At 37.9% G+C, this 19,597-nt stretch overlaps 1 protein-coding gene across 8 annotated transcripts in view; it reads left to right on the top strand.

The window, feature by feature from the left end:
- Positions 1-19,597, top strand: part of GIGYF2 (GRB10 interacting GYF protein 2) — a 126,284-nt gene that overhangs the window by 4,215 nt on the left and 102,472 nt on the right. For 7 of the 8 annotated variants that reach the window (XR_002643793.3, XM_089916210.1, XM_089916209.1 and 4 more), the window contains exon 2: positions 1,142-1,207. The gene's annotated coding sequence lies outside the window, so the exon portion shown is untranslated. Of the gene's footprint in view, positions 1-1,141; positions 1,208-8,577; positions 11,921-12,919; positions 18,759-19,597 lie in introns of all 8 variants that reach the window. The other variant, XM_089916207.1, reaches the window with a different exon arrangement.

Below are 19,597 nucleotides of genomic sequence, written 5' to 3'. Positions count from 1 at the left end.
TTATTTATAGTTATAATAATAGGAGATACCCTAGAGCTTATTCTCTTGAGTTAGGCCCAGAGAAGAGTTTTTATTACCTAGTTCTCCCCTCTTTTGCTTCTGCTTGCTCTTATAAAAAGTAGAGTGCAGGACTTCCCTGGTGGCACAGTGGTTAGGAATCCGCCTGCCAGTGCTTGGGGACATGGGTTCAAGCCCTGGTCCGGGAAGATCCCATCTGCTGCAGAGCAACTAAGCCCACGTGCCACAACTACTGAGCCTGCGCTCTAGAGCCCACGAGCCTAGAGCCTGTGCTCGCTGCAACTAGAGAAAGCCCACGAGCAACAACGAAGACCCAACACAGCCAAAAAAAAAAAAAAGTAGAGTGCAGTGGATAAAGTTGGATGACCTTTTGGACATTGTAACATGGCTACTTTTTTGAAAAATTAAATCAGAGGTGGAAGTGGCTTTTTCAAGTTGCTTTCTTGCTGTTAGTAAAATTGTCAACTTTAATTTTTAGTTACTGTTTTTTGACTTTTTAGTAGCAGCCTTCAAAGCATCATTTGATTTTAGCTAAGAAGTCACTTAGAGCTGTTGTTTCAGTCCACTCCTTGTCACTTGAAATGTCACCATCTTGTGGATTTTTAAGATATTGTCTCATCAGAGCATTAAAAGAAGGTTGTGATTTTGCAGCTGAAAGCACATCTGGAGCTTTGCTCCTTGGACGTTTTGGCACTGGTCACACCTTGGGGCTCATTGATTATTTGCATAAGATACATGCTGTATTGCCATCTTGCTAGCTGTCATTTTTCTATCAGATATGTTAAAAAAGTTAATACCAAATCCCTGTAATGTAGTTTTGGATGAAAACCCTAAATAATCATTTCCTGAAACCCTATGGTGGTGCTCATTTTTTAGTTTCATCAGAATCACTTAGAACTTCGGTTAAAAATATATATTTTTCAGTCCCATTCCAGAGCTGCTGAGAGAGACTCTTTAGATGTTAGGGCAGGGTATCTAGATTATAAGCATATCAGGTGATTCTAATATTTTAACCAGGTTTGGAATCCATTTCTTGTAAAACATATTCATGATAAAAATTACGTTTCTAACGTTTCCTAAGAGATTGCTGAGTTATTTACTTTAATACTTTTATTATTTGCAGTGTTAAAAGGACCTGAATAAAGTCTGCTCAAACCTCGTGCTGTGAACCAGCAGAACTTTTGAACAGGTGAGTTTTGAAGGGAAGCACAAAGCCTGAGGGCTTATGCAAACAAATAATTTTTGCTTTTAAGGCTCCGGTTATTTTTGTCCTATTATTTCTCCTGAAGTTATAGATAGTAGATAGAAACAACTTCTCTGGTACCACTCAGATCCCTTATGAACCGTGAGAATAATCATACCCTTTCTGCATTGATCCTGGTGTGAATTTGTGTCTTAAATCGTCATGATGATTTTTTGATGGCATGAAACAGGAAGAGGAGTGCTTTGAGGGGAAGGGTAAGGAGGTACCTGAAGGCACCCAAGAGCAGCTGGCTTCATGAAGGACATGAACCAGAAACCCCATGGGAAGCATTCAGGAGACACGGTGGTCCAGAGAGCACTTTTCTCCTTGCTGGCTAGTAGGTGTCATCTCTTGTCTCTTTATATCTTGCTTTAGTTGTCTTTCCACACTCTGGTCTTTTCTGCTTTAACAAAAACAGAAGAAAATTGCTGCTTCATTCTTGGAGCCACATAGAAACTCAAGCTCTAGTGCCACTAGCCAAACTGGTTATTAGCTCAGTGTCCCCACTTCATATTCCTGGGAGGGAAAATTTGATTGGTTGAACTTGGTCCAAATTTCCATTATTGGTCCAATTAGTGTGGCCATGGGGTTGGGATCTTGAAAGGTCCCACTCCTAAGAGTGGGGGCAGGTCTCAGAGGAGGTGGAATGTAGCCTTTTTGAGGCAGAATCCCACAGAAGCTTCTAGACGTTTTTCCTTTTCCTAGAAAAATGCCTGTGTATATCTTGTCAGTTTCAATTTCCATGTCCTGAAGAGTTAAAATATATGCGTATCTTTTCGGTGAATGAGGCCTAGTAGGTCTCACCAAGCATTCTTGGAACTTCCTAGTGCAGTGTTTAACAAACCTTCTTGATTTGGGGGTTCAGAGGACCATCTAGGGTAAAGGCTTAGTAAATGAACATAAGCAAATAAGACACTTAGTTTGTGGAAAAATTCATTGTTTATTTATTTTTCATTGATTGCTATTATAAATTTTAATTTCTGTGTACTTTTTACAGTATTAAGTAACACTTGATTATGAGGAAGCCATAGAGAATTTGAAGGGTAGGACTTCTATATATGAATCTATATTCACATTATTTGAGTGGTAGCAGGGACTTTCACTTTTGGGAAAGGATCAGGGAGACAGTATAAACTTTTGTATTACATGTTTTTGTATACTAGAATTATTAGGTAATATTGAGGCAAACTTTTAAAAAAATTATTTATTTTTGGCTGTGTTGGATCTTCCTTGCTGGGTGCGTGCTTTCTCTAGTGGCAGCCAGCGGGGGCTACTCTTCGTTGCGGTGCATGGGCTCCTCATTGCGTTGGCTTTTCTTGTAGCGGAGCATGGGCTCTAGGCACGCGGGCTTCTGTAGTTGTGGCTCGCGGGCTCTAGAGCGCAGGCTCAGTAGTTGTGGTGCACGGGCTTTGTTGCTCCGCGGCATGTGGGAACTTCCCAGACCAGGGCTTGAACCCTTGTCGCCTGCATTGGCAGGCGGATTCTTAACCACTGCGCCACCAGGGAAGCCCTGCAAACTGTTTTTTTTAATGGAGCATTTTGAAGTTCTCTTTATTTTTGTTTGTAGCTTGTATGTACTTGGTAGCATCTAATTGCTTAAGTCATTTTTTATAACTCACATCTTGTTATGTTAGTATATCAGTGTATCCAGATTTTGACGCAAAGCATAGGAATTATTAAAGTGATCTATTATAGAATGATGTATGGAATGACAGACCACAGATGTGACCTCCTATGATTTTTTTTTTTTTCCAGCCAAGGTTTCTTTAGCAGATTGCAGCTAAATTGATTTATAAGGTGGAAGAGTCCTTTCTCATATTGTACATATTCTTTAATCTGGATGTTGAGGTAAAGCATATGTAGGGCTTTGTGTGGCTTAAAAAGATTTCCACATAATCAGTGTAAAACTTTCACAGGCTCTGGGCATCCCTCTCTGGAAAAGATTGGCTTGTGGTGAGATTATCAAATGATATGGTAATGTTTATGGCATTGTAATTTTTCCTTGAATAGTTAAGTGGTTGCTAATTTTATTCTCCTTTCACCAAAAGGGGGAAAAAAAGAGAAACATTTATATATTGTTCAGAAGCAGTGGGGAGAATGGCAGTAACAGTAATAGCTTTTTCTTGTAGTGATATTGTGGCCAGTATGTTCTTTGGGAACAAAGCTCCTTTTATTCTGGTTGTCCTGAACCTGGAGGAAGTCTTGGGAGCTCTGGCCACTTCAGTATTGGTCCTTTGCTTGCAGAGGCTGACAAAGAATTGGCAGAGGTACTGTCTTGGTACTTAATTGGCAAATCATGGCTCAGTCCTTGAAGAGATGGTTACATCCAGATTTCATGGTTAGCCCCTTGGGAATTGAGATGTTGTTACCCAAATCGTGGCCAGTTGAGTAACTGGATGAAGCCATCTTGCAAGATCAGTGGGTCAGAGAGCCTTAATTCATGTTCTGGAATCTGACACTCTTTATTTAATCTTTCATATTACTTCTGTCATTGTTAATGAAGTTTCTGATAGTGTGTTATGAGAAGATACACTCTTCCTCAACTAGAGAGCTCACTGTATTGCTTAATTGAGTGATGCAGAGCGGTAGAAGTTGGAGGATAGTGGAAAAGAGAAGGAGATTGGAAAAAGGACTTTCACAAAATGAATTCCCCTGAAAATTGCAAGGAAATGGGGGGAAAAAAAAAGGTAACCATGCAGTTTTGAGCACTATGTCAGTATGTAGAGAAAAAGCTTGTGGCTATTAAGCAGAGAAATGTGGGTTTAATTTTCTGTCATTTACTACCTGTAACTTTAGATAAATAAGTTAACCTCTTGGAGGCTTATTTTCCTTACTGTAAAGTATATCCCGTGGTGATTTGGGAATTAAAAGTAAAATGCCCAATACAATGCCTGGCACATAGTAAATAAATGGTAGCGGTTACGATTGTTATTGCTATGTAAATAGATACATTTTGATTGTAAAATGTCATCTTTATAATTTGAATAGAGGCCTTGGTGGGTTCTGTTTTTAAGTCTTCTGTCTTTTTTTTTTGTTTTCAATCCAACAAATATTTGAATACCTGCTTCGTTCCAGGTGCTGGGCTAGCCATAGTGGTGAACAAAACACCTATCTTCATGGGACTTACAGCCTAGTGGTAGAGGCAGTCAAGAAATCATAAAAGTAAATTTCAAAATGTGGAAAGTTTCTCTGTCCTTGGAAAAGATACATTTTTAAAACCCTAGATATTCTTTGAATAAGTGTCCTATTTGGATCTTGGTGTTCTTGTTGTTAGGGATATTTTATGCCTCTTGATATGCTTTCCAGGGTATGTGTGTTCGTTTTATGTTAATTTATGTATTTCTTTTATTTGTCATTTTTTCCTCTTTCTCTGAGATAGATGTTCGCAACTTTTTATCTTAGGATTCCTTTACCTTCTTAAGAGTTAGAGGACCCCAAAGAGCTTTTGATTTTTCGGTTATATCTATCTTTATGATATTGAGAAATTTAAAATGGTTTATTAATTTATTTAAAAATAGCAGTAGTTTCTTTACATGTTAACATAAATATATTTTTAATGAAAAATACCTATTTTCTAAAACATTTCTAAAAAAATTTGCTGAGAAGAGTGACACTGTTTTACCTTTTCACAAATTGCTTTTTATGACTTGCTTTGTAGAAGGCAGCTGGATTCTCACAGCTGCTTCTGCATTCAACCCGTTGCTGTTTATTGTATTAGTTGAAGTCTGTGCAGGAGATTTATCCTCACAGAGATGTGTATGTAGTTGGAAAAGGGAGGAATATTTTAAGAGCTTTTTCAGATAATTACAGATTTTCTTTGATATTACACTAAAATTAGACAAGTGGTAGTTTATAAAGGTTAGTTGCAATGTGAACTTTGAATTATATCAGTGCACTTTTATATTCCATTACATTAAAATCTATTGGTCTATCTTGTGCATTAAATGGATATTTTATATTATGCAGTATCAAAAAAACACATTCATTAATATCAACACCCATCAGAAAAGCCGTTACTTATTGGAAAGTATAAGTACTAGAAAAACTCGTCAAGCTCATGGTAATGAATAGAAGTTTTCTAAAATTTTAACTTTTGCTTGAAAGCTCAAGTTTTATAATTGGCAACAAGTACTATCAATTGTTTTCCTTAAAGTGACAGTCTTGTTTCATTCATTTTTGAAAAAAAGGTCTGCTATATACCCAGGTCTGGATAATTTAATTTGTGTGTCAGCTCTTTCAAATCAATACGATGTTTCATGAGCAGAAGCAGTTAGCTGTCACATAAATGCTTTTCTTTGAGACTTTGGTGTGCAGCTGAAGTGCTTTATGTGTACTTCTCATTTCATCACATTAAGAATATTAGAAAGCTGTGTACACAGGGACCAAGATTACTAAAAATTAATAGTTTTTACTGCTTTATCAAGGGCATTGTTAAGTAAACCCGGCTTTTTTTCCTCTCTTGTGAATATATGGCACATGGCAGTGAAGACTACTGTAGTTTGGTGCCATTAATTTGAATGGTGCTAAGGTGCCGGCAGTTTTACCCATGATTAGTGCAGTGCCAACATAGTGAAAAATGCAAAGACTATCTTAGTATTAACAGTTTTGCCATCTTGGATATCTTGAAAGTGTTTCGGGGAATTGCTGCTCTGGGGAGTGGAACATTTTTCAGTATTGCATTTATATATATTGATATTACGTTGACTTTTTAAAAAGAGTTTTCAAAAAAAAAAGGAGTTGTTTGAAATAGAAACTGGAATAAACATATCATTGAGGATTTTTAGATTTCAGTGAGGGTTTTTAATTCTGGGTAGATACAGATTTATTCATAAGTTGCAATCAGTTATAAAATACTCTTCTAAAATGGTCCCATAAAAATAGTCTTCTGCACCAGCGCTGTCCCACAGAACTTTCTGCTGTGATGGAAATGTTCTATAAATCTGCATTGTCAAATACTGCAGCCACTAGCCACATGTGACTGTGGAGCACTTGACATGTGGTTAGTGTGACTGAGGGAATCGCATTTTTTAAAATGTAAAAAACCTTTACTTTTTTATTACAACTCAAGTCCTCTTATTTTTACAGGTTTTATTTTTAAGAACAGTTTTAGATTCACAGAGAAATTGAGAAGATAGTACAGAGAGCTTCCATGTATACCACACCCAGGTTTTGTATTGTTAACGTCTTACATTACTGTTGTCCATTTGTTACAGTTAGTTAGCCAGTATTGCTTATTAACTAAGTCCATAGTTTATTCAGATTTCGTTAGTTTTCCTGAGTTTATTTTTCTCTGTCAGGATCCCATCCAGGACATCACATTACATTTAGTCAGTTATCCATAGGCTCCTCTTGGCTGTGATAGTTTCTCAGACTTCCCTGTTTTTAACAATCTTGACAGTTTTGAGGAGTATTGATTAAGCGTTCTGTAGAACGCCTCTCTGTTGGAATTTGTGTGATTTTTTTCTCCTGGTTATGGGTCATGGGTTTTTGGGAGGAAGACCACAGAGGCAAAGTGCCATTTTCATCACATCATATCAAGAGCATATACTGATTTATAACTGTTAATATTGACTGATTATCACTGTTAACATTAACTTTGATACTTGGTTGACTTTCATACTTTGTCAGGTTTGTCCACTGTAAAGTTACTCTCCTCCCTCCCCCACAAGGAACTAGATTTTAAATTTTAATTAATTTAACTTGATATAGCCACATACGGTTAATGGGTACTATATAAGATGGCACAGTTCTAGAGAGTGTTTCTCAGTTTTAAATATTATCCAAAACTTTATTTAACATCAATTTTAATAGATTTAAAGAAAGGCAGTTTAACAGAAAAGAAATATAAAATGTTAGTCTTGAAATGCATTGCTTTTTGAGGGAGGTAGTCTACTTTTAGTAAGCTTAGTCTTTTTAAAAATTAACTTTCTGAGGTTTAATTTATATACAATAAAATGCCTTCATTTTAAGTATACTTGTATTAAGTGTACATCTTGATGAGTTTTGACAAGTGTATATACTTATGGGACCAAAACCACAGTCAAGATAGGTAACATTTTCATCACTCCCAGAACTTTCCTCCTTCTTTTTTGCAGTCATTTCCCCTCTCCCACCACTGATTTGTTTTCTGTGACTATAGATAATTTTGCCTCTTCTACAATTTTATATAAATGGAATTATTCAGTATGTATTCTTTTTGGGTCTGGCTTCTTTTGCTCAGCGTAATATTTGTGATACATCCATGTTGCGGCATGTATCAGTAATTATGTGTGTTTATTGATGAGGATATTCCAAGGTATGGTCATTATAATGGTGTTTATCCATTTATCTTGCTTTGTGGCTGTTAGGAATAAAGTTGACCTTAGTTTCATGGCAATGGGTAGTGATTCAGACTGTTTTGGATTGCAGTGTTTATTTCAACACTGTAAATTAGGAATTTAAATTCTTTTTAGGATGAGGAGAAAAGCCAACAGAGCATCTATAATTTTTTTGAAGCTATTCCATGAAAAGGATAATTAACATAGAAATAAATAGTATTTTGCAAAGTTTCATATAAAAATGTGCGATCCAGATAGATGTAGACAATTCTGGCTTCCTGGGGAGTGAGGGGAGTTCTTTGTCAGTTGCTTTTTTTTGTTGTTTTTTGTTTTTTTGCGGTACATGGGCCTCTCACTGTTGTGACCTCTCCTGTTGGCGGAGCACAGGCTCCAGACGCACAGGCCCAGCGGCCATGGCTCACAGGCCCAGCCACTCTGCGGCATGTGGGATCTTCCCGGACCGGGGCACGAACCCGTGTCCCCTGCATCGGCAGGTGGACTCTCAACCACTGCACCACCAGGGAAGTCCTGTCAGTTCTTTAAGATAAATGTTTGGTAATAAAGTGAATAATGGAAGCCTGATTTTGTTCCATGAAGTTTTATCATTAGTAGATATGTTAACAGATCATATTTTAAAAATTATTTTTAAAAGTTTGCATGTTTAAAAATGAAGACATCTGGTATTGTCATACAGATGGGTGCAGAAGGAAAATGTGTTTTCTGCTATAATAGATGGGAGGAGAATTTCCTTTTATTTTTGTACCTTAAAATTGTTTTTTTAAACCGGGTTAACGTTCCAAAGAAGTTAACTTTCTTTGACATTTATGTTTGGGCTGTAAAAATATTTCAAACGGGAGGTCTTGTGGATGTTAAGATACACATTGTTGTTGAAGTAATTGAAGAATATTACTGCAAATTACGGAAATAGAAAAAAATCATTAATCCCACCTCATGAACATTTCTTTATTTTTATGTTCTCTTTGTCTATTTATGACATAGTTGGCCCTCTGTATCCACGGGTTACATATTCTTGGATGTGGAAGGCTGAGTGTAAAGGATTTGAGCATCCCTGGATTTTGGTATCCACAGAGGGTCTTGGAACCAGTCCCCCTCGGGTACCAAGGGTTGACTGTATGTATAATTATACTTTTGTGTGCAGACATTATTGTACCTGTAGTCTGTTGAGTGAATGTGCTGTTTTTACAAGATTGCTTGCTGTCTTATACAATTATAAGTGATGTGCTATATGTGGTTCCCCTCTCATGGTTGGACCTTTTCTTTTCATTGTTTCACTTAGCCTTTTTCTGAAAAAAATGCATCTTGAGACCTACATATTTTAGCCTAGTGACTGAGTCTTGGTTCATTTGAATGTGGACTTGTTTATGGTCTTAAAAGAGTCGACAGATTTACAGATTATTTTATCAAGATAGTGGTACAAAAAATTTTTAATGACAGAAATTTAAGTAGGGAGTGAATTTAATATTTGTTATCAGAAGATTTGCATTTAAAATAGTTTTGTTTAATGTCTATTAAAATATTTTTAATCGTACTTGGTTTTTTTCCCTCTAGCTAAATCATTTATGGTTTATTTTAACCTTTTTAAAATTGGGGTATAAGATATAGTAAATATGTGCACAAATCTGAAGGGTATAGTTGGAAAATTCTTTTTAAAAGATTTATTATTTATTTATTTAATTTATTTTTGGCTGCATCAGATCTTAGTTGCAGTGTGCGGGATTGTCGTTGTGACACGCGGGCTTCTCTCTAGTTGTGGCGTGCGGGTTTTCTCTTCTCTAGTTGTGGTGAGTGGATTCCAGGGCGCGTGGGCTCTGTAGTTTGCAGTGTGCGAGCTCAGTAGTTGTGGCATGCGGGCTTAGTTGCCCTGCAGCACGTGGGATCTTAGTTCCCTGACCAGGGATCGAACCCGTGTCCCCGCATTGTAAGGCACATTCTTTACCACTGGACCACCAGGTAAGTCCTTGGAAAATTTTTTACATGTGCATATAGTTCTGTAGTCACCACCTAAATCAAGATAGTGAGCATTTCTAGCACCCCAAAAGATTCCATTGTCTTCTTCCCAGTAAGTAGTCCCTACTTCCATGGTGAGCAGTGTTCTGACATCTGTCAAAATTGATAATTTTTCCTGTTGAACATTATAGGAATCATGTAGTATATATTCTTTGGTGACTGGCTTCTTTTGCTGGATACAATGTCTGAGATTCATGTAATATTGTTGCAGTTATCAGTAGTTGGTTCTTTTCTTTTTTGTTGGTGAGTATTTTGTTGTATAAATATACTACAATTAAAAAAATTTATTTTGAAATAATTTCAAACTTACAGAAAAGTTGCAAAAAATTACTTAGACTTTCCATATGCCCTTCACCCAGTTTGGTCACCAGTTCTTTTTTTTGTTTGTTTTTTGTCTTTTTGCGGTATGCGGGCCTCTCACTGCTGTGGCCTCTCCCGCCGCGGAGCACAGGCTCCAGATGTGCAGGCCCAGCAGCCATGGCCCACGGGCCCAGCCACTCCGTGGCACGCGGGATCCTCCCGGACCAGGGCACGAACCCCCGTCCCCTGCATTGGCAGGCAGACTCTCAACCACTGCGCCACCAGGGAAGCCCACTAGTTGTTTTTTTTGTTTTTTTTTTTTTTGTCGCGTGGCATGCTGGATCTTAGTTCCCCATCCAGGGATTGAACCTGTGCCCCCTAAAGTGGAAGCACAGAGTCCTAACCACTGGGCCGCCAGGGAATTCCCTGGTCACCAGTTTTTAACATTTCCTTGTATTTACTTTATCTTTCATTTTCTTTTTTCTTTCTCCTTATATGCAATATGTATGTATATAATTTTTGATATAATTTTAAATTTATGTAATTTTTTTCTGTTCCATTTGAGAGTTCATTACAGGCCTCATGCTCCTTTTCCTCTAAATATTTTAGTGTTACCTTGTAAGAATAAGAACATTCTTGTGCATAATCACAGTAAAAATTTCAGAATCATAAAAAAGTAACATTGATACAATACCATTGTCTAATCCATAGCTCCTATTCAGATTATTCTATTTGTCTCTTTAATGTGTCTTATAGCATATTTTTTGCTGGTTCAGGATGGAGTTAAGCATCATACTTGCACTTAGGTTTTATATCTCTGTAGTCTCCCTTAATCTGGGATGGTTCTTCAGCGTTTGTCTTTTATGACATTGGTATTTTTGTTGACTGTGGTTGATTGATTTTATGTCTGTCCATTTGGGCTTATCTGATTTTTTTCAAGATTAATTTCAGTTATGCATTATTGTTAGGAATATAATATAAGTGATGCCGTGTTCTCCTTAGTGTATTACATCAGGAAACACATGGTGTCAGTTTGTCTCATTATTAATGATGTTACCTAACTCAGTAATAGCCAGATGGAAGAGATGCATAGGGCAAGGTATGTGGGAAGGGATGCAGAGCTTCACAGCGCTTTGGTGTGCCATCGTTTCCACACCTTCACCAACCTTGAAGCTCTCCTGTATTTGTTTATTCATTCATCTGTTGATGGACATTTGTGTTGATAAACATAATAGACAAATGTCAGGTTTTGGTAGTTATGAATAAAGCTACTATGAATATCTTATACTCTTCTCGTAGTAGAAATTTTCCTTGCATGTATGTCTAGCAGTGGATTGTGCGATCGCTGGATAGGTGTATGTTTAGATGTAATAGATATTACCAAAGTGGTTGAACTAATTTGCAGGAGTGGAGTTATTAATTTTGTGTTATCTTTTTGTTGTTGTTGCGGGGGTGTGCTGCACCCCACGGCTTGTGGGATCTTAGTTCCCCAACCAGGGATTGAACCCTCGTCCTCAACAGTGAAAGAGCAGGGTCCTGACCCCTGGACTGCCAGGGAATTCCCCAGTTTTGTGTTACCTTAATCCAGATTTGGCTAAGATAAAAATGGCTGTTTGTTGGAATGGGCACAGAACTATTTATTTGGTACATATGAAGAGTGCTAGAGGAGTAGCTCTTTTTTCCGCTTTTGGGAAAATAGAGGTTGGGAAGGTGGAGGCAGATTCAGGTTCCTTGGTGTTCATTCTGTGTTAGTCTTTTTTTTTTTTTGCGGTACGCGGGCCTCTCACTGCTGTGGCCTCTCCCGCCACGGAGCACAGGCTCCCGACACACAGGCCCAGCGGCCATGGCTCATGGGCCCAGCGCTCCACGGCATATGGGATCCTCCCGGACCGGGGCACGAACCCGTGTCCCCTGCATCGGCAGGCGGACCCTCAACCACTGCGCCACCAGGGAAGCCCTCTGTGTTAGTCTTTTGACAGACCACATGCATGGTACCGGTTGGACTTCATTCCAGGTTTGCCATAGTTTTTTTCTGGGTAATTTTTACATACCCATGTAAGGGAGATTTGCAGTAGTAGATACTGTTTATAAGAAAGATTCAGGGGGTTTTCAAAGGAGTATGTGTTTTGAATTGTTAGTATAATAGTGGTAGCTAATCAGTATATCAAGACTTCTCCTGGGAAGCAATATCGGGAACACTTTCAGAGTAAAACTTTCATAATTAGCCATTATGCCGGATTTTGATTCTGCTTTGGCTTCTCCTGGCTGTCTTACTACGTAGATCCATAGCTCGCTCATGTTGATAGTGACTGCGTGTGCCCAGAAGACATCTGACTCCTCAACATAGTGCCAGGTTGTGTGAGGCCAGGGTCTCCCTTTTCTTTGTTGCAAACCCAGCAGTAAGAAAAGGCTAGGTTGATTTCTTCTCTTTCTTCACCCTTGAACATGTACTCATGTACACACGGAGTGATAGATGAGGTCCCAAAGAGGAGCTGAGGATGTCAGGAAAACTAGAAAAATATACAGAAAAAAAGAAAAATACGTATATACTAGTAATCAGAGATAAAATAATTGCTAGTGAGGAGTGATTTAGCTTAGAGTTTTTAAAAAGTTGACAAAAAGGCCAGATTAAATAAAGTTCATTGTCAGGCACAGGATGCAGTTTATTGAAGAAGACCAACTTTCTGGTATTAACTGCAGAAGAAATATATTACTTGAATTCACTTATAAGGAATTTTCAATAGTGGACAAGGTCTGAAATAGCAGGTATGTAGAAATATTCTCTCAGCTGTTTTTAAGTCAACTCTATTTAAAATTTGAGGGTAGACCTTTCTCTGAGGTCCTTATCCTTAGAATTGGAGTAGCCAAAGGAGAATAGAGGCCAAAATAGGGAGGTTGAGAGTGTTATTACCTCTCCATGTGTTAAACTATTCAAAGTATGTTTTTCAGTGATGTTAAGGTAACTGAAGCCCGTCTTGCCCTGATAATTTTACCTTCCCTTTATCCCTCCTAGGTTATCAGCACTGTTTTCCTGCACAGTGGTAGGTGCATCAGCGGACAGCATCAGGGTCTTCATCCTCTGCCATTCACATGCCTGTTCTGTTTCTTTACTCAGATGACCATTCAGCCTGAAATGCTCCTGTTGGCTCTTTGTAATTATTAACATCTCTTTCACACAAACATTTTCTGGCTTAGATGATAGATTAGGTATAGTCACTTTAGCCATTGTTTCTTCTCCTTTTTGCAAAATCTCTTTTCCTCTGAAGTTCATGCTGTCTGACAATACAACTGTCTGTTCCCCTCGTTATCAGATATAGACCCTGGGGCATCATCCTTCATTTTCTTCTTTATTCTCTCTGCCATTATCCGGAAGTTACTTCAGAGTCCATAGGATGACTGATCCAATCTTCCCAGGCTCCTGGTTCCTTGGCTTACCTCCATCTCTAATTTGTCTAGTGCTTTCATTTTTATTCCTGCTATACTTGCTTTTTGACATTACCAACATCTCAAATTTGTAAACTATCTTCTGTTTTTACTTCCTTCCTCACTGTGCTTCAATCACACTTTTGCCAGCATCCTCCACTTTGCCCTCTTTTTCTTCCGTTTACTGTGTTGACAAAATCCTAACCCAGGTTCAGTCCTGTTGTCAGCTCTCTCTGCCCTCTACCCAGGCTGCTAAGTTGGAGAAAGAAGCCCACAACCATGCAGATAGGTGCCGTCTCCATCTTGATTGGGCCTTCAGAACTAGTGTAGCTAGCTGCAGTGTGGTGTCCTGGATTAGATCCTGGAACAGAACAAGGACATTGTTGGAAAAACTGGTTAAATCCGAGTTTAGTTACTAGTGGTGTACCAATGTTGGTGTCTTAGTTTTGACAAATGTACTGTGGTAATGTAAGTTGTTTATATTAGGGGAAACTGAGGGAACTTTCTGTAATGTCTTTGTAACATTTCTATAAATCCATAATTATTCCTAAATAAAGTTTATTTTTTTAAAAAACAATACTATTGTAGATCACAGCAGCTAACTTTTCTTCATTCTTCTCAAACCTTACCCTGTCATCTGCTCTGTCATTTGTCTACTTCTTTGAGAAAATTGAGGCCATCAATGTGCATTCCCCACAGCTTACTCTTCCTCCCCACCTCCCCAAAGAAAACCCCACAAAAATAAATTTGCACGTATCTTAAGTCATTTGGACATACTTTGCTCTTGTCACAAGTGGATAGGCATAGTTTTTTTCTCCATTTGTTCTCTGAAGCCCCATCCACCCTGCCTTCTCAGAGCTTCATTTCTATCATATTTTTATTAAATTGTTTCTTTACTTTTTAATTCTATTAGTACTTTTCCATTAGGATATTTTCATCTAAAATAAAAGGGGAAATTTTCTTTCTACTCTGCTTCATTTCTCTTCACCTTTTCGCGGCTAAGATTCTAGAAGAAGTTGACTGCATTTGTAGTCTTCCTTTCGTCACCTCCCAACCCCTGAAGTCTGGCTCTGTCCCTCACCACACTTCTATAACTGTACTCTTAAGTCAACAGTGACTTCACTGTGGGGGTTAATGAAGATTTTTCAGTCTTTCTCTTTCTTGACTTCAATATTTGAAACTTCTGAATTTGTCCATTTTTTTTCTTTGCCAGTGCTATCTTTGTTAACACAAATTAGTAACTTACTAGGAAAAGAATTACTCATAATTCCACCATTCAGAATATGAACATCTGTGGGCATATCTATATGTACCCACTAAGAATGTATTTTAAAATGTGTTTAATATAATTATATTCTCTGTATTCTGTAACCTGTCTTGAACACTTAACATATTGTTGACATTTTTTCATGTTAGTGAATATACTTATTAATCATTACTGCTCTCTCTTCTCTACTGGTATGTAGATACATACAATCTGTTGGATTTATAACGCCCCTCCTTTCTCTTTAGCTCTTACTGATTCATTCTCTTCCTGGCATCCTGAATGATCTTTCTACAGTGCAGATTTCATCCTGGACACTTTATTGTGTAAATCTTTTCATAGCCTTTCATTGCTCTTGAGATATAAAATACAAAGACTTCTGTGATATGACCATTGCTTTACCAAACTTCACTTTAGTTTTTAGCCTTATTGAGCAAATGGATAATCTCCCCCCAAAGAACCTAGCTTTTTCTCCTTTCTGCTTCAGATAAAGTGAATGTGGAGAAAGCTAGAGTCAGTGAATTTGATGTTAGGTGAAAGGTTAGGGCTAGAGTTACCTAACTACATGGTCTTTTTTTTCCTTCCCGTATCCTCCTGCACAGTGTTTGCAGAGGCTTTGTTCTTGTCTCTTGAGCTTGTCCCTTCTTGATTCCTACTTTGGGATAGTTTCATTGAATTTTTGGTTTCAATTCTGTAGATTTACTTCCAAATCTCTGTCTCTTATCCTGACTCTACACTGGAGTTCAAGGTGTATGTATATTATGGTCTTTTGGATGGCTCCTCAGGCACCTCACTTTCATTTTGTCCAAAACGGTTTGTCCTTCCTCCCAAATTTGATTCTTTTCCATCTTCTCTTTCCTTTAAAGCTTTTCTATACAGATTCAAAAAGCACCGCACCGCCAGTATTGCATGCTATAGATTCCATTCCATTTCTGCATCCTTTGTTTACATTTTCCTTCTTCTACTTTGGGAAATATTTTATGGAGTGTTTATTTGAATGGATCCTTGGTTTTGTATAAGCCACTGTAAAGGAGGGAGGGTGAGCCTTCTGGGGTAAGGGAATGGCATGAGCCAGAACCACAGAAGAAGAATGCAGTAGAGAAGTAGAAAGTTATCATCTGGCTTTGAGTTTGGAGGTGAAACAGTGGGAGATTGAGTTGAGAAGGTGCAGATTGTTAGATTGATGGGAAGCTGAAAATATGAGGATTTTTGACCATACGCAGTAGGTTTAGTGACTGTTATAAAGAAGGGTAGGCATGACCAGAGCAGTGCTTTAGAAAGATTGATCTTATTGGATGTAATTAGAGGCTGAGTCAGGGAAGCAGATTAGAATTTTATTGTAATAATCCAGACATGAGTTAACAGATGTTTGGCTATAATGAAAGCAGTATGCAGAAGGAATCTTGAAGGAGGAATTGACCAAATTTCAGGCAAAATGATTAGATATGAGGGATAGAGAAGAGGAATGAATTTCTGATGACTAGACTTTTGAACCTGGCTGACCAGTGGATGGTGAAAACAGTGGTACCTTGATCAGTTGTTGTTAGATGGATATCTGGGAGGAGCAGGCTGCTGGAAAGCCACGTAGGTCATGGGAGAAAAAAGTCAAATATGTAATTCACAGCAGGGATGGGGGGCAGTTCAGAAATTTGTGGAAGAATTTTTGGTTGCTCTTGCTATGACAGCACCTCCGCTGCATGTTCTATGTTAGATCCCCCATGATTCAGCAGGCAGAGTTCTACCTGAAGTGTCGGTAGAGAACACCATTGTAAGTAAGACTCAACACAGTATCTACACAGAATTTATAGTTAAATAAACAGTGGGTACGCTGAGGGAAGTTAGAAAAGGAGAGAAGCTTTTGGGGAATGGTGACTAAATAGGAAGGAAGTGAAGATAGGAAAAATATATCAGTATATTGCTGGTCGTGGAGGAAAAGGAAGGAAATTGTTTCAAGAAAATGCAGTCTAAAGAGGCAGAAGAGCATGGTGGGAGCACAGCCTACAGAGTCTGGCTCAAATCCTGATTTGCTATAAAAATTCAGACCTGTTTTCTAATTGGTCACAAGTCTGCTGGGGGTTTGAGTTGACTACATTTAGCTTGGTGGGGTTTAAATGACGGCAAAGCCTATGCTAATTTTGATACCTCACTCATCCTTAGAAAGGGCAATTGAGAAATAAGTCCCACTTTCCATTCCAAATAATTTATAATTCAAAGACATCGTGTAAGACAATCGCTCCAGTACATATAAATAAATACATTAGAACTGGGCTCATTTAAATTGATTTGGAAGGAGCAATCTGGGGTGGGGAATTCAGGATTAGAAGTTACAGTACTTCAAATGTTTAGATTTCTTCAGTCATAGCTTGTAGATTTCCTGCTTTAATTCATAAAGGAGAATGAGCAGAACACCATTCTGAGTAACGTAGGTCTCTTTAGTTGATAATTAAATTGCTTGGATGATTATTCTAGGTTCTTAAAAGTTCTCCAGAAAACTCTTACCATAGGAAGTAGTAAATGGTGGTTAGGCTCCCAGCTCAAGGCATTAAAAAAACTTCTGAGCTTTTAATGTTTTTGCTGTATGGTATTTTGTCTCTACCTAAAGGTTTATAGGTGGAATGAGTGATAAAGGTTTCCTTGCTCGATGTTCTTCAGGTGCTGCCTGCATCCAGGGCTTCTGTAACTCAAGACCACTGCCTGCACAACACAACTCTAGGGGCTCCATTTGCATCCTTTGTGGTAATGGCGCCCCTGGAGTTTGTATTTCCACGACCTGTGTAGCCTTGTAGTAATTAAAAGGGGAAAAGAATATTAAATCTCTAAGAATGATTTTAGTATTTTCACAAATATCACAAATAATTCAGTTTTTAATTGAGATTCACTTGCTTTATAAATTCAGTCTGGTTCAAATCTGGACCTGCTTTATTAATTCAGAGCTGTTTTCCAGTGGTCAAAGTCCAAAGTCCATAGGAGTTTGAATATAAAACATTTGGCTATGTGGAGTTTAAAATGGTGGTTAAAAACACTCCTTCAAGATGTTTTGTGTTACAATAAAATATTATAGTTGTAGTCTCTACAGGTCTGCTTGTTAGCCAAGTAGGTCCACGTACTTTTTTAAAGCACACTGAATTGATTTATGCTAAATAAGTTTACACAGCTGATTTTTAAGCAGGATACTTGTCCTAATCTACTTGTCCTAAGTGGGCACCTTACCTGACTTACCACTACTTTGACAAGTGATTTCATTTGGGATGTACCATAATTTAATTGAATCTAACATGCATCAGTTGTGAGCTTCTTCGTTTTATATATTACTAAGAAAGAAATCATACTGCCAAGTAAACGCTGGCACAGTTTTTTAATTACTTAGACTTTTTATTTTACATTTTGAAAAAGAATTCTTTTAAACTTATTTAGCAAATAAGGCTAATAGATTTTTATTATATAGTACATATTTTGTGCATATATAAAAAGGAAAATAAAAGTGAAATAAATTGGTTAAGATACTCTTCAGCTTTCTACACATTAAGTCTGACTCTTCTAAATTGTGAAAAACTTAGGATTGTAGAAGTCTCCTTCTTCTTCCCTCTCCCCACCCGTGTAGTGTCATGTCATTAAGGGTGTTGGCGATGAAGCATTTCTTAAGAGAGTGCTCCATTATTCTCTCATTGATTTAAAATTCAGTGATTTGGTGCTTGTGAAGTTCTTAAAAGCAGTCTGAACTGTTTAATTTTTCCTCTAAATACTTCAGGGCTGCTGCATGTGGCCACATGGATTGTGCAGTGTCAAGTCTCACTAGCAAACCACAACAAGCTTATCTTCATGTGGTTTTTTTTCCTTTCTCAGGTTCTGCAAAGCACTTGCAATCATTCCTCCAGTGATGAAGAGTTACTTCACTAATATCCTATTGCTGTATTTGCTTTCTTTTCTGTTACACAGTACGTTTCAATTTAGAATCATAGCATGATCTTTTTGAAGGTGTTTTAAGCAGCACTTAAAATCGGGTACAAGGATGACGATAAGGAGCGGCTCTGACCAAGTTTCACCCTTGTGCGGACAATGATGGCTGTGACCCAGCTTCCCTTGTGGGCCAGTAGCAGTTGTAGCATGGCACTGATGAAGATGCATTCCAGTTCCAGAGAGCTTAAAGTGTGAAAAACCATATGCCGTATGTTTTTTTGGAATCATCAGTATGAGGTGGGGAGGGCACTAAGTTGATCTCAGCTTGGGTCTGGTGTGCACGCTTGTCTGGCCAGGCAAAAGGTAATCAGGGTTAAGTAAGAACATGGGAATCTCCTTGGAACCCACATGGTTGACACGGGGCCAGAAATACTTTCCAGGAAGAGGGCAGATAAATAGCTGATTCTGGACGTTAGCACATTTTTACTTTGCCGTTTCTGTGTTTTAGACCAATTTCTAGTTTATTGTTTTTAGATCTTTTAAACAGCAACAGTCAGGGTGATGTGATACATCTTGGACATATTAACAGTATGTTACAATGTTTACAGTATTTTCTGTTTTCTAAACTCTCATGTCATTGTTTTTCAACTTTATTGAGATATAATTGACATAACATTGTGTTGGTTTAAGGTGTCAGATGTGTTGATTTGCTACATTTATATATTGCAAAATGATTACCACCATAGCATTAGCTAACACCTCCATCCTATCACATAATTACCATTTCGTTTTTTGTGAAAAAGAAACTCTTTTTAGCAACTTAGCAACTTTCAGGTATATAATACAGTAGTATTAGCAACTTTCAGGTATACAATACAGTATTATTAGCTATAATCACCACACTGTACATTAGATTCCCCAGAACTTGTTAATCTTATAACTGGAGTTTGTACCTTTGACCAATATCTCCCCATTTCCCCCACCCCCCGCCCCTGGTAACCACCACTCTGCTCTCTGTTTCTATGAGTTTGGCTTTTTAAAGATTCCACATATAAGTAATAAACAGTATTTGTCTTTCCCTGTCTGACTTACTTCACTTTAAGGTCT

Source organism: Delphinapterus leucas, chromosome 8, assembly GCF_059928025.1.
Source record: "Delphinapterus leucas isolate spDelLeu-1000000601 "Yukka" chromosome 8, BTC_Dleu_Yukka2, whole genome shotgun sequence".
Classification (NCBI taxonomy): Eukaryota; Metazoa; Chordata; class Mammalia; order Artiodactyla; family Monodontidae; genus Delphinapterus; species Delphinapterus leucas.
The sequence above is the reverse complement of the archived record's forward strand: the minus strand, read 5'-3'. Positions and strand labels throughout refer to the sequence as shown.